This window comes from Meles meles, chromosome 1 (genome assembly GCF_922984935.1).
Source record: "Meles meles chromosome 1, mMelMel3.1 paternal haplotype, whole genome shotgun sequence".
In the NCBI taxonomy this organism is placed as follows: domain Eukaryota; kingdom Metazoa; phylum Chordata; class Mammalia; order Carnivora; family Mustelidae; genus Meles; species Meles meles.
In genome coordinates, this window is record NC_060066.1 from 165,504,150 (window position 1) to 165,519,382 (window position 15,233).

At 39.9% G+C, this 15,233-nt stretch overlaps 1 non-coding gene across 1 annotated transcript; it reads left to right on the forward strand.

The window, feature by feature from the left end:
• The first annotated feature begins 202 nt into the window (after positions 1-202).
• LOC123927913 lies at positions 203-341 on the forward strand. Its single transcript, XR_006815570.1, has one exon. It is a non-coding gene; the product is annotated as a U4 spliceosomal RNA (small nuclear RNA).
• The last annotated feature ends 14,892 nt before the right edge of the window (positions 342-15,233 follow it).

The following is a 15,233-nucleotide window of genomic DNA, read 5'->3' on the forward strand; positions in this document are numbered from 1 at the left end:
CACAACCTGAGCCAAAACCAAGAGTCAGCCACTTGACCGACTGCATCACCTAGGCAACACCCTCTGGTTTTATTTTTGTAACAGTGGTGGTAATTATCACTCTCCAGTACACCATACCATTATGGTTGAAGCTTTCCCTGACACGCCACTATCACTTTCCTCACTGCATTCTCTCTATTTTCAAAACAGAATTCTATTTTCAAGCTTTGTGCAATGGCAGTATCATAGCCAGTGAGGTTTATCTGAGGCGCGATTATTGCTAATTGAAAAAGATTATTTGAAAAAAACAAAAAGAAGACAAATGGGTGCCTCTTACTTCTTCATTTACAACAATAATTTATCAGGGCACCTAGATAGCTCAGTCAGTTAAGCGTCTGTCTGCCTTTGGCTCACTCAAGTCATGATCCCAGGGTCCTGGGATGGAGCCCTGCAATATGCTCCCTTCTCCCTCTGCTCCTCCCCCTGTTTATGCTCTCTCTCTCTCTCAAATAAATAAATAAAATAAAACCTAAAAAATAAAATAAAAACTAAAACAATAGCTTATTTTTGTATAGAGCTTTAAAAATCAAATACTACTATAATACTTACAATGAAATAAACACTACATTGTTCCTCCTCCTCTACTCTCAATTCCCACTTTTAAAACAAAACATTTTTTCCATCATGATAGCTGAATATTCTTCTGGTCCTTGTTTCCATCTTCCTAAATAACATCCATGATTGCATTTCCTTTCTTCTACAATTTTTTTCTTTTGGAATTAATAATTATCTTTATTGTTTGCTCAGTTTTCTATGTTCCTATAACTAATTCATCCTCAAAAATTCCTCCAGAATTATAAATTTCCTTTCATAATTTTCAAATACATCAGGGTTTTTTTTTTTTAATTTATTTATCGCATGGCAGCATCCCTTGTGAAGCCTTTTGCTCTCCAGTCCCAACAGGAATAGATTTTTCCCTACCAATATCTCCATCCCTGTCCCGAGGATTCTTTCTCCTCCCTATGTTGGATCTCCTATTTTCTAGGTGTCATATCTTTCTTCCTTATTTTGCTGTCTTGCTTTGTGGAGCATATTCTGCAGTATACATGTTAGATACAATCTTTAAAAACGTGGACATCTAGGGGCGCCTGGGTGGCTCAGTGGATTAAGCCGCTGCCTTCGGCTCAGGTCATGATCTCAGGGTCCTGGGATCGAGCCCCGCATCGGGCTCTCTGCTCCGCGGGGAGCCTGCTTCCTCCTCTCTCTCTGCCTGCCTCTCTGCCTACTTGTGATCTCTCTCTGTGTCAAATAAATAAATAAAATCTTTAAAAAAAAAACGTGGACATCTACAAATGTCTTTATTCTATCCTCACTCTTGAATGAAAGTTTGGCTGAGTATAGAATGGTAGGTTGAAACTATTTTCCTTGGAATTCTGAAGACATTGATTAGTTGTCTTCTGTATGCTGGAAAGAGACAATTCCTTTCTAATTCTAGCTCTGTTTGTGGCCTCCCTTTTCCCTCTTTGAAAATGTTTAGGAACTTTTTTTTGTCTCTTGTAAATAAAAATTCATATGAGATGCCTTGGTGTGGGTCTTTCTAAATCTATTGTGCTTAGCATTTAATGAGTGCTCCTACTCTGGAAACTCATGTCTTTTAATTGTGGAAATTGCTCTTGAATTACTACTTTTATAATCTCCCCTCTGTTTTCTCTATCCTTCCTTTCTGAAACTTTTATTATTTAGATGTTGAATTGTCTTTAATTTTCTTCTCTTTTCTATTTCCCATTCTTTTTTATTTTTTGATTCTACTTTCTCAGAGATTTCCTTCAATTTTATCTTCAAATTTCTGAGCCTTTGGGATTCCACAGCCATGATTCAGTTTGTTGTTATTAACTTTACCCCTGCAAGTTCAGATTTTAACTTTCTTTAGACTGGAATGTTCATTCTCACTTGTTCATCTACTTGTTCATCACTTGTTCATCTACTTCCATGCTTCAAATTTTTTTATATTTTCTCCTTTCCCACTCTCTTGGCTCTTCTTGTTTATGTCTTCATAGGGATTTCAAGAGAAACCTGTGGTGAACATGTGTTCAATCTACCATGAATAATAAGGACCTTTTTTCTTGTTCACTAAAATAGCCATGCTCTTCTTAAGGCAACAGTTCTGAGTAACAGGGAAAAGATCAAATACAAGAAAGTATAGAAAAGAAAAAAAACACACAGATATGAATATTTCAAGATATTACCTTATAACATTTCCAAGAGTGCTGGAGCTAGCTTATATTACCTAAAAAGAATAGATGGTTTTATTTTTTAAAATGCTGTGAGCCAGTTGTTAAACACCATTTTTTAAAAAAGATTTTATTTATTTATTTGAGAGAGAGAGAGTGAGAAAACATGAAAGGGGAGGAAGTCAGAGCAGGGAGCCTGAGTGGGACTTGATTCTGAGACTCCAGGATCATGACCCAAGCCAAAGGCAGTAGCTTAGCCACTGAGCCACCCAGGCACCCCTTAAACACCGTTATTAAAAATTAAATTAAATTAAAGGAGCGTCTGTAAGGCTCAATGGGTAAAACATCTGCTTTTGCCTTGGGTCATAACCTCGGGGTTCTGGGATCAAGCCACATGTTGGATTCCCTGCTCAGTGGGGAGTCTGCTTCTCCTTCTTCCTCCTCCTGTTTGTGCTCTCTCTCTCAAATAAACAAATAAAATCCTTTTTAAAATTTTTTAAAAATATGGGGTACCTGGGTGTCTCAGTGGGTTGAGCCTCTCTCTTCAGCTCAGGTCATGATCTCAGGGTCCTGGGATCGAGCCCCACATCGGGCTCTCTGCTCAGCAGAGAGCCTGCTTTTCCCTCTCTCTCTGCCTGCTGCTCTGCCTACTTGTGATCTCTCTCTCTGTCAAATAAATAAATAAAATCTTTTTAAAAAAATTTTTAAAAATAAAAATAAATTTATAATAGTTATTATATCTTATAACTTAAAATGAAATAAATTATATTAAAATAGATAATAAATTTAATTTCTTATTTTAGTGAATTTTACTACTATTTATGTTTTTGAAGTTATTTACATCTTTCTTATTTATATGGTGGAAATAATATATAATCTCTTTCCAACCCCATCTTTAGGAAAATCATATTAGACGCAAAAGTGGCAATACTGGCAGTATTTTTATCACAGAAATAAGAAAATGCTACAATAAGGGTTAATATTGTTCTTTTCCTTCCCTCTAGACTTACGAAAGTGATAAAGAGGGGTGCCAGGGTGGCTTAGTTGGTTAACTGTCCAAATCTTGGTTTCAACTCAGGTCATGGTCTCAGGGTTGTAAGATTGAGATCAGCATTAGGCTCTGCACTGGGCATGGAGCCTGCTTAGGATTCTCTCTCTCTCCCTCTCATGCTCTCTCTTTCTAAAAAAAAAAAAGAAAAAAAAATATATATATAAAGAAAGTGATAAAGAAGAATATTAATAGTATAAACAAATTAAAATGGGGCACCTGGGTGGCTCAGTTGGTTAAGCGTGTGCCTTTGGTCCTGGGATTGAGCCCTGAGTCGGGCTCTCTGCTCACTGGGGAGTCTGCTCCTCTCTCTTCCTCTGCCCCTTCCCAGGCTTTGTGCTCTGCTCACTCTCGCTCACTCTTTCTCTCAAATAAATAAATAAGTAAAATCTTTTTTAAAACTACAAATTAAAATTAAAAGTGTGTTTTGTCTGTAGGAGTTAGGTTGTCAATAGCACAAAAAAATGAGTATATATTCTTTCAGTATTTGAAAACGATTATCTCATTCAAGAAGAAATCACTCAGTCATTGACAAACAAGTGACATTCGTCTCCTTTGTTCCACTTCACCTTAATCTTTAACTTAAAATATTGACCAACATTCAGATGTAACCACACTCATTTGTCAATTACAGCCATAGGTCTGCCATGGATTTAAAAGTTCTGCAAAAATCAACAAAATCATTTAGTGAGAACTGACTGGCTATAATGACTTCACAATAAAGTGTATATTATTTTCTATAAATTCTGGCTACACATTCTTTATCTTAATAAAATTTAATACATGCACAGTTTTAAAATTTATTTTGTAGTGAGCTAGTTCTTAAACATGTATTAATACATCACTGTCTATAACTTTCTCTATATTATAAATTCCTTCAATGCAGTAACTCTTTTTGTTTGATTCCTCAGGCCTTACAAGGTTTCTTTTTTTTTTTTTTTAAGATTTTTTATTTTATTTTTTGACAGATAGAGATCACAAGTAGGGAGAGAGGCAGGCAGAGAGAGAGAGAGGAGGAAGCAGGCTCCCTGCCAAGCAGAGAGCCCGATGCGGGGCTCGATCCCAGGACCCTGGGATCATGACCTGAGCGAAAGGCAGAGGCTTTAACCCACTGAGCCACCCAGGTGCCCCAAGGTTTCTATTATGTACGAGGTACTCCATAAACATTTATTGAATGAGTGGATGAAAGCTCAAGAATCTTGCCTTATTCATTTTTATATCCAAGAACTAGCACAGTGCCTGACACAGCTCAAGTCCTGGGGGGAAAAAAAAAAGTTTGTTGACCTGAACTGAACTTGAGCCATATTCCCCTAATTCTGAAAACAATCCCATGGCAATCAAACATATCAAGAAAAGAGTGAGATGGTTTATTTTTTCAGGCACAAGGCTTGTTTTCATAGTTGCTTTGTAAGTTAAGTCACTGGCTGCAGTAAGTCCAGGATGAAAGCCAGATATCCTGATTCCTGAAACAGTGCCCTATTCATTAGGTCCCCTGTTTCTCAGGGGCACCAGTATTTTCTGACACTAATGTTGGGCAGGAGAGCTGGTTACTGGCTTTGTGGCTACAAGATTTTTACTTAAGATAAGTGACAATAAACAGAGTCACGAGGAATCAGATAAAGATGTCTACCATTTAATGAGTACACACGATGCTCACTATAAAACTCTGCTTTAAACTCAGTAGCTGGTTTCTCTCAAAAAAACTGTTAAGGTAGGAACTCTCCTTAAATTACAGATGAAGACATTGAGTTTCAGAGAGGTCTGTGGACTTGCCTAAAGCTCAGAACAGCTTAGCAGGGATACTGGTTTCAAAACAGTTTCGTCTTTTCTTTTTTTTTCTTTTTTAAGACTTATTTATTTTAGAGAGAGGAGGGGAGGGACAGAGGGAGAGTCTTAAGCAGAGCACGGAGCCCAAAATGGGGTTCGATCTCATGACCCTGACATCACTACCTGAGTTGAGACCAAGAGTCTGACGTTTAACTGACTGAGCCATCCAGACAAATCCCTGTACATTTTAATTGGACAATGTTTCTTAACCATCAACTGTTTGTACACCATTGCTCATGTACCACTTTCAGGATTCGCATGACAATCATGTTATCATTTATTTCATATTTTTCTTGGAGCTTTTTTGTTTAGCCTAATCTGAAATAATAATATCCATAAAATGATAGGTTAATACATTGTCATACTTTCCTAATACATATTAAGGGAATAATTTTTAAATAAAAAATTTGCCAGCTTACCAGCTACAATGACCTTGGGTACTGTCAGAGACAGATACTTTCCTGAGGCAAACACTGCTTTTTACAATGCTGCAGATTTAACTTGTCCTGCTGTAAGAGCAAGGGTGATGGTCATATTTTTTTGGTTTGCTTTCTGTTTCCATCTTGAAATAAAAAGAAATAAATCAATCTGTTTTACTGGAAGGGGGGGGGGCTGACTCATACTTCCTTGCGCAATTTCTCATTGCACAAAACAAGCTTTACAAAAGCTTATTCCAGGGTCACTGAAACCTTCCAGGCGACTGAATTGGAATGAAACTTGGCTAAGATTACTAAATGTCACCCGTGTTAGACAATTGAAGGTTTTTGTAGCAAAAACAGAATTCAAGAAAAATAAAACCAAATAGTTGGAAAGCACCTACAGTGACAGTCACACAGAATTCAAAAATCTAAGAAAAGCTTCTTGGCATTTTGCTGCCCCAGCTGGAGTTGATAGAGTTGTTTCTATTCTTTCCTGTAAGTAAGTTGGAGGAGGAAGTCGTTGGATTGTCTTTCTTTGCTTTCGAGTGGGAGGACTAACTAATACAGCATTATCAGAAATAATGGCAGAAGGAAAAAGGGGGAAAATATTTGAACTGCCGAAAAACTAAATTCATATCTTTGTGGAAGAACCCAGATTTGGCGAAGTTGACAATTTGTAATGCTGTCCAATTCATTTCAAAGAAAAAAAAAATTAAAGGAGCATCAGAAACTAGAACAGCCAAGACCACAGTGCTAAATAGTACAGATTTTTTTTTTATTTGGGAAATATAAATGTCTACATTTGGTTCAGTTTTAATCTATCCCTTTTATAGTGCCAGCAAGTCCCTCCACAATATGGTTTTTACCACAATATTCAGTCTTCTCCTTATCTCAAAATACTACACCTGAACAGAGGCCCAGGGTCACGAACATGAGGGTTTCACTTATCGCTGGACTTTAAGTAGACCAGAACTTACAAATCATAATACGGTGTCCCTTTTATGTCTTTTTTTTTCTCCTTTTATTTCCTTTTTATTCTTAAAAAGAAAATCTCCTGTAGAATTTAGAGCTAAGAAGAGTGCTGTTTTGTTTGTTTTGTTTTGTGAAAACAGAATCTTTCACAATAGTGAGAACTTCATGATGAAGTGTTTTCATCTTGCTTGATGGTATGGCTAGCAACCTAAATGACAAATTAAATAATAAATAAATAAATAGTTATTTAAGGTATTATATTATTATTAAATTAAGTAATTATTTACATTAAATTATTTAAATTTAAGTTATTTAAATTGCTATAGAGTCTTCACAAAAGAATGAGAATCTTCACAAAAGAATCTTCCTCACTTTCTCTGGAAGAGTCTGAGGGTTAGAGGGGGAGGATAGGCAGGACTTTGTGTTCTATTTGGTAGAGTCTAGGCTTCCCTCACCTAGTTAAGAAAACATTGTTTTTGGAGACTTGCTGAGTTCGCCTAAAAGAGGCGAACTTCCAGTGTTAAGAGAGAAGGGACTGGAGCAAGGATGGATTATATCCGAGGTGGGCAGTTAGGCTCTGCTAGGTCCTCTAGCTGTGGGGCTCCTCATTCTGCTTTCTCACAGTGGCCTGGACGTGGCAGGAATGTTGTTGAGCATGGTTTTCTGTGTATCTTGGGACTGAGCACTAAGCTGTAATCTTCCCTGTAGTGAAAATTCCAGCTGCCAAATTCGGCAGAGGGAGCAGATGCTATCTTCAGCAGAGGCAATACTTGAATGGAGTATAAGAAGGGACAATGTGTGTTTCAGCAGCAAATCAATGGACTGAGGACTCCCTATAACTCTCTTCTCCACATCAGTTTTCCTAAGTTACATAAGCCTTGGGTTCTTTTATAAAGAATGAGGTAGGGCCCTCTAAAAATAACTATGATTGAATTACCAACCCTGATAAGAGCCCAAAGGATTCAATTTAATTGAGAAAAATAATGAAATGTGGTATTTCTTACACTGTAGTTTTATAAGTTATATATTGCTGTGTAACAATATTACCACAAACTGAGTAACTTAAAACATCACTCATTTGTTAAAGGGCTAAAACATTATTCATTTATAGCGACGCCTGGGTGGCTCAGTCAGGTGAGTGTCTGGCTTTTGATTTTGGCTTGGGTTATGATTTCAGGGTCTTGAGATCAAGCCCCACTTGAGATTCTCTCTCCTTTTCTCCGTGCCCCTCCCCCTGCTCTCCACTCTCTCTCTCTCTCTCTCTCTCTCAATCTCTAAATAAATAAATAAAATCTTTTTAAAAATTACTCATTTATTAGGTCATAGTTTCTCTTGGTCATGAATCTGGGATGGCTTAGCTCAGTCCTCTGCTTCAGGGTCTCTCACAAGGCTTCCATCAGGTCTAATCAGGGCTGGGCTGGGCTCTCCTCTAGGGTTTGACTGGGGAAGGATCTACTAAAGTTCCCATCATTGTTAGCAGCATTCAACACCTTGTCGTCTATTGGACTGAGGGCCTCAGCCCCTGTGCGGTTGAGGAGAAGCTGTCCTCAGTCAAATAAATAAATAAAATCTTAAAGAAAATAATAACAGCAACAACAAAAAAACTCACTGATATCCTAATTTTTGTAGATTGGATTGGCAAAAATTTGAACACTCTGTTGGTGAGGCTTGTGGGAGAAATGGATAAGAAACAAACTAAAGTTACAATGTTAGATGTTGATAGATGCTAGGAAGAAAATTAAAGTAGGACAAAGAATTAGAGCAACAATGTTGCTCTTTCTATAGATTGGTCAAGATGGCCTATCTGAGAAGGAGACATTTGGGCAGAAACTGTAATGAAGTGAAGAAGTGGACCTTCTGGGATCTACAGAAAAAGCAACTGTGAAAACTCAGAAATGGGAACAGGTTTGCAAAGTTTGAGGAACTGGAAGAAAGCCAGAGTGGCTGAGGCACAGTGAGCAAGGAGAAGAATGATGGGAAACGAAGCTGGAGAGAGGGCCAAGGGTCAGATTGGGGAGCGCTCTGTAGACCATGATAAAAAACTATTTCATTCTGTGAACTGAGGCCATTTGGGGGTTGAGAGCAGGAAAGTGATACTATAGGACCGAAGTTTTTTAAAAGAATTACTGTGATTGCTAAGAGGAGTGGGTGGTGGGGAGGAACCAGGCAACAATGGAAACAGAAACCAATGAAGAGATTTGGTTCCTATTATGCATGTGAAACAGAACTCTTGATTCCCAAGCCCATTCTCCACCCTTAACAGACCATTCCCCATTCTTTCCCATCTCAGCAATGGCACTACCATCCTCCAAGTTGATCACTTCTTTTTCCACCTACTTTGATCAGTAGTTCCTCTATCAGTAAGTTCCTCCATCAGTAAGTTCCTCTGACCTTATCTGAAGAATGCCAGTATCCATCCTCTCTTTCCATGTCCACCATCACTCTTGTTCCCAGGTATTTTCATCTCATATCTGGACAGGCATATCCTCTTTGCCTTTGCTTACAACCTTTACAATCTGTTCTTCACCTGCATCCAGAATGACCTTTGGAAAAAATAAATCAGATCAGGGCACTTGTAAGCTTGAAACCTTAAGGGTTTCATTTAGACTTAGAATAACCTTGACACTTGGAGCACCTGGATGACTTAGTCAGTTAAGCATCTGACTCTTGATTTCTCTTCAGGTCATGATCTCAGGTCTGTGGGATTGAGGCCCACCTTGGACTCCTTGCTCAGTATGGAGTCCAATTTATTTCATGCATGTGGTAGGCAGAATTTTGTCCCCCATGATCTCCATCCCTTATATTATTCCTGTGATTGTGTTATGTTACATGGCAAAGAGGAGATTGCTTGAGCCTGCACATGGAGAGGCAGAAGCAGAAGTCAGAGAACTTCAATACAGGAGAAAAACGTGGCTCACCTTTGCTGGCTTTGAAGATGGAGGAAGAGGCCCTGAGCCAAGGAGTACAGGCAGCCTCTAGAAGCTGAGAGTACCCCAGACAACAGCTACCGAGGTGACGGGGACCCCAGTCCTACAACCACCAGGAACTGAACTCTGCCAATAACCTGAATGGGTCTGTAAGTGAATTCTCTTCCAGAGCCTTCATGTAAGAGTCCTGTGTGTCTGGGGCACCTGGCTGGTTCAGTCAGTAGAGCGTGTGACCCTTGATCTCAGGGTAACAAGTTCAAGCCCCACATGGGGCTTAGAGCATACTTTTAAAAAATTAAAAATAAAATAAAAAAAATAAGAGTCCTGTCTGGCCAACAACTTGCCTTCAGCCTTGTGAGAGACTCTAAGCAGAAAATGCAGCTGAGCCCACCCAGGCTTCTGACCGACAGAACTGTGAGCTAATAAATAGGCATTGAGTTTGTTGCAATTTGTTGCACACAGTAGAAAACTAATAGAATTCAACTTTCTCTTGCTCACTGTCATGCCACACAGGCCACATTTCTCTTCTTCAAATATGCTAAGCTTCTTCTGCTGTAGGATCTTTACATTTATATTTCCCTCCTCCTGAAATACTCGAATCATGACAGGCTCCTGCTCACACTTCGGGTGACAGCTTAATCACCACAATCTCAGTAAGTCCTTCACTGACTATCTTAAGCACCACCCTCCCCATTTATTGTCCTGTATCACGATCTTCCTCATACTAGTAGGTAGCTCTTAGTATGCAATTCCTATGGGACACACACAGTTCTAAGCACTTCACATGGATTCATTCATTTATTTAATTCATTCATTCATTTAATCTCCACAATGTAGGAGCCTCTTTTAGGCAGACTTTAAGCAATGGAATGTAGAAAGGGCCCACAGAGACCATCTGGCCAAATACAAACAGGCCCATCTGGTGACCCATCTCAAAATATCCATAGGCCCTAACTGACCAATGGGCTACTTACAACTAGGAACAGTTACCAAAAAAGGGAAAATTCCACTTGTCACCATACTCCTTATCTTCCCTCTTTTAGAAACACCCCCCACCCACTGCCTCGTGAAAGACAGCCTCTCCTCTGGGGTCCTGCCTGCCACTCCCTTTTGTGTTCAATAAACTTTGATGTCCTTTGTTCTGCCGCAGGTGAATTTTTCACCTCCTGCGCTACTGGCTTGCACCAGATCGTCGCCCCACATTTGACGGGCCCCCATCAGATCAAGAGACACCCCATTTAGATGCCACACCCAATAACCCCATGAAGTTACGAAGTAGGTACTGTCACTATCCCCATTTACACATGAGGAAATGGAGGGGTGCCTGAGTGGCTCAGTGGGTTAAGCGCCTGCCTTCTACTCAGGTCATGTCCCCAGTCCTGGGATCCAGTCATCTTCCAGCTCCCTGCTCTGCGGGAAGCCTGCTTCTCCTTCTTCCACTGCCACTCCCCCTGCTTGTGTGCACTTTCATGCTCTCTCTCTCTATCAAATAAATAAATAAAATCTTAAACAAACAAACAAAAAACAAATGAGGAAATGGGAACACAGAGACTAAGTCACTTGCAAAGATCTCATAGCTAGTAAGTAGCAGAGCCAATATTTGGACCCAGGCTGACTAATTCCAGAGATCACACACTTAAAACTGTATTTCCTCTACAGTATTTATCACATTCTAAAATCATCTGGTTGTTTCTGGTGGTGGTGATGTGGTTTTTTTGGAGAGGGAGGGAGTGGGGAGCAGAGCAAGAGGGAGAGGGACTCTTCAGCAGGCTCCACATCCAGCATAGAGCCCAACACGAAACTTGATCTCACAAGGCTAAGATCATGACCTGAGCCAAAACCAGGAGTCGGATGCTTAAGCGACTGAGCCACCCAACTGCTCCCATGTCATTTCTTATTTACTTACACTCCCACGTGACATGTAAGCCTCTCAAAAGTAGGAATCTTATTTGTCCCATTCACATAGTAGCTGCTGGAGAGTGGCAGAACATATCACCCCAGAATAAACCACTTATTTTAAATTGAAGGCGGTTGAGAAGTAGAAAAACTCTTTGCCCTCCCCTTATTTGCCTAAAAGCAGGACCTAAATTTGTGAAAGTATTTCCCTTCCTCTCTCTGCCAGGCAGTACAAAAGTTAATCATGGGAGAAAACTCTAAACCCTTATTAGCTCCAGGGAATCTACATAACAAACTTCACTAACAAGCCCTTCCACGATATCCCCCATGTTTACCTTCCCACAGTCTGCCACCCAACTGAAATTCAAAGCCCTTTTCCTTGTCTTGTCAATTCTCTAAAAATTTATTTGTTGTGAAGATACCATATAAGCCCAGATTTCAACCATCCCTTTGAACTGCTCACCTCTGAGTGTTCCATGTGTCTGCCCAATGCACATGTTAGTAAACTTCCATTCTTCTCTTGTTAATCTGTCTTTTGTCATTCTAATTTATAGAGCCCCAGCCTATGAGCTTAAGATGGGTAGAGGGGAAAAAGAAATTTTTCCTCCCCCACCTCCCTGTTCAGCAAATATTTTGGAAAATGAATGAGTCATTATTCCCATTTTTCAGATGAGGAAAGTGATACCAGAGAAGTAATTTATGGCAAGTGACTCAGTACACAATAGAGCCAGGATTCGCACTCTGATCCATTTAATCTCAGTCTTGTGCTCTTAGCTCCTATTGCCTTCTCCATGAAGAAAAAAAAATAATAGTAATAATAATCAGTTGCCACTTTCTTAATATATAATATTGTCCCAGGGTGTGAATATAGTTTTCTTCCACTAGCAAAATGATCCATCCTAAATGGTTTCCTGGAAAATATTGTGACATTATGAAAGCTCATCCCCTGGGAGCCTTCCCTGGCACTTCTCTCTGAGGCATATCCTGGGTCAGAGAAGTTGTTGGTTCAAGTGCCTCTCAACAGCATCTGCCTACTGTCCCCCACACACCAACTTCTTTGTCTCCGAGGGGTTAATGTTTTCCTGTCCACAAAATGTAATAACTATTTTCCTTTCCCCTTCTTCCCACGCTGGTTTCTCCCTGGTCTCTGCAAGTGGCCCTTCCCACCTCCAAATATCCAAATTACAGTGTATTTTAGAGAAAACTCTCTTCCCCCTGAAATCTTCCCTTCCTCATGGCAGACCTCTGACAACTATATTCACATTTTGCTATAGATAATTATCACTGTTAGAGGTCTCACAGCTGATCCCATTGACTCAAAACAACACATTAAAGCCAAGATTCTGACCTGCAAAACATTTCCTCAATAGCCTGACATGAAACAAAGACAATCACACTGAGGTATTTGACCCAGGCTGCACGAGTCCATGGAAGTTAATTGTTTGGTGATTTCCTGTACTTGAGGCACAAATGCTTCCTTTTCCAACAATAGACTCACTAAAGCCTCAGTCAATGCAATGAAATTAGAGACTAAAAGGGCAGCCTATATTCAGATAACACTCTGCGGTGATTGAGGCTATGAGGTTTGCAGGATTGAAAGGTTGTTCACAAAGGAACCACAGGCCCTCCCTGTGTGAGGATTCTTGATTATGGTTCTGGATATTTCTGGAGGGGCTGTGGCCCTCCTACCCAAGGACTCCTTGATTTTATTGCATGCCCTGGAGTTCAGAGCCTCTTTCTTACAAAGAGAAAAAGATGGATGTGGGTAGTGTGCAAGCATAAGCTATCAAGGAGACCAAACTCCTAAACATAACATAGGAGACCCTTCATGAACTAGACTCTGACTCCCCAAATATCTCTTTCTTCTGCCTCTACCTGACAAAGATGCTCTTTTTGGCCAAACTATTCAGATTCCTCTAAACTGTCTTCTCAACTAGGCTTTGATCTTGGGCTTCAGTTTCAATTTTTGTTGGGCTTGCATGGCGCAGTTGTAGCAAGAATCCTGCTAAGTCAGCATAGAGGGAATCCCTCACCTCAGATATCTGATCACCCTCGATACCTGGTCAAATTCGCCACTCCCCACAATCTCCCAGGTGATACCTGATGATTCTGGCCTACTTTCAGCAAGAATCCTATTAGGTCACGTGAGCAAGATTATTCTACCCTTTTAGTAATTTTCCATCCACTGATTGACATACCCACCCACCCACCGCATCCTTGGCTACAAATCCCCACTTTCCTTTATATTCTAAATTGAGTCCAATTCTATACTGAGCTCTCTTTCCTCCTATTGTAATAGTTCCTGAATAAGATCTGTTTTCACCATTTTAACTACTTACTGTCCAGCTCTTGTTTTTGATTGACACACTCGTAGTGGTACTGTGTGCCTCTCACACTGAATTATTTGTTAATTACTTCTCAGAACATTTCTTCCTTGTCCACATCTCCCTGCCTCTCCACCAGCCTAGGAATATCATTTTTTCACTTCTCTGCCAGGTTAATTCCCAGTCACTCTTCAAGACAAGTTTACATCGTTAATTAGCCAGGTGTCCTCCTTTCCATTCCTAAAATCACTACCACAGATCAGGCCCTCAGAGTTTCTCGGCTGGATGACTGCCAACAATCTACATTCTCCAGGTCTCCAGCATTGAACTCCTTCACATCCATCTTCCAACCACTAGCCAGAGTTTATTTAAAATACAAATTTGATCAGCTTATCTCTTACTTGAATTCTTTTTTTTTTTTTTTTTTTAAGATTTTTTTTTAATTTATTTATTTGACAGAGAGAGATCACAAGCAGATAGAGAGGCAGGCAGAGAGAGAGAGAGAGAGAGGGAAGCAGGCTCCCTGCTGAGCAGAGAGCCCGATGCGGGACTCGATCCCAGGACCCCGAGATCATGACCTGAGCCAAAGGCAGTGGCTTAACCCACTGAGCCACCCAGGCGCCCGAATTCTTTTTTTTAATTGAAAAATGATTGTTATTCTTATTCTCTCTTTAATGAGTGAGGAGGTCTGTGCTGAGAAATACCAATATCACAATTGGTTTAGAAAGTTGCAGACTTTCATCTTCTCCAATGTGTTCCATCCCCCCAGTGCAGAGAATTCCTCACTCCTCTAGGGCAGACCAGGTTCTCTAAATTGGTATACTTCCTTCCTGGGTGTCAGGTGTGCCTCTCCATGAGGAAGAAGAGGAGGAGAAGGATAGGAAGGAGAAGCAGCAGTGAATGAATACAGAGAAAGAAAAGAGGAGGAGGGGGAAACTGTGTAGAGAGGAGAAAATGCCTGGGGGAAAGAATATATGCAAATACCCACTTGAAAAAAGAACATCGCACTTGTCCTTTAACTCCCTCTCTCTTCTTGCAAATATGAAGGCTCACCTATAAACACTAACTTAGAAACGGACCATCCAAATAAATGTGAGATTTGGGGAAAGTGTATTCATCTATCCAACACATATTTATTGAGACCCTTTATGTGCCAGGCACTAAGCTTAGGAGCCGTGCTGAATAAGATAGATAAAGGCCTTTGGGAACTGTCATTAGCATTGAGCTCATCTATACCTTCATGTTTCATAATCTGTTAAAATAAATGTCCTCTCTTGAAATCATAGCAGTGATAAAATATGAGATTAACGTATCTATCCCAAGGTTACATACAGGTAGGTGCTTAGTATAATTGCTTCATAATGATAAAGTGATGGTACTATTAAAACTCTAAGTATAGGCAGAGTAATTTCTTGAACTTTATAAGGTAAAGGAAAAAAATAAATTTTTATCAAGAATATTAGAAAGAGCTATAAATCAAACAATTGGGACCTTCTAGATAGACAAATAGATGTATTTAACCTGCGAGTATGCTATCAGAGTTATAGAGAATACTTCTTTCCTGCTCCTGATGTTTCTTGCATTTGACAGGAGCCCATTAGCGTATGTAT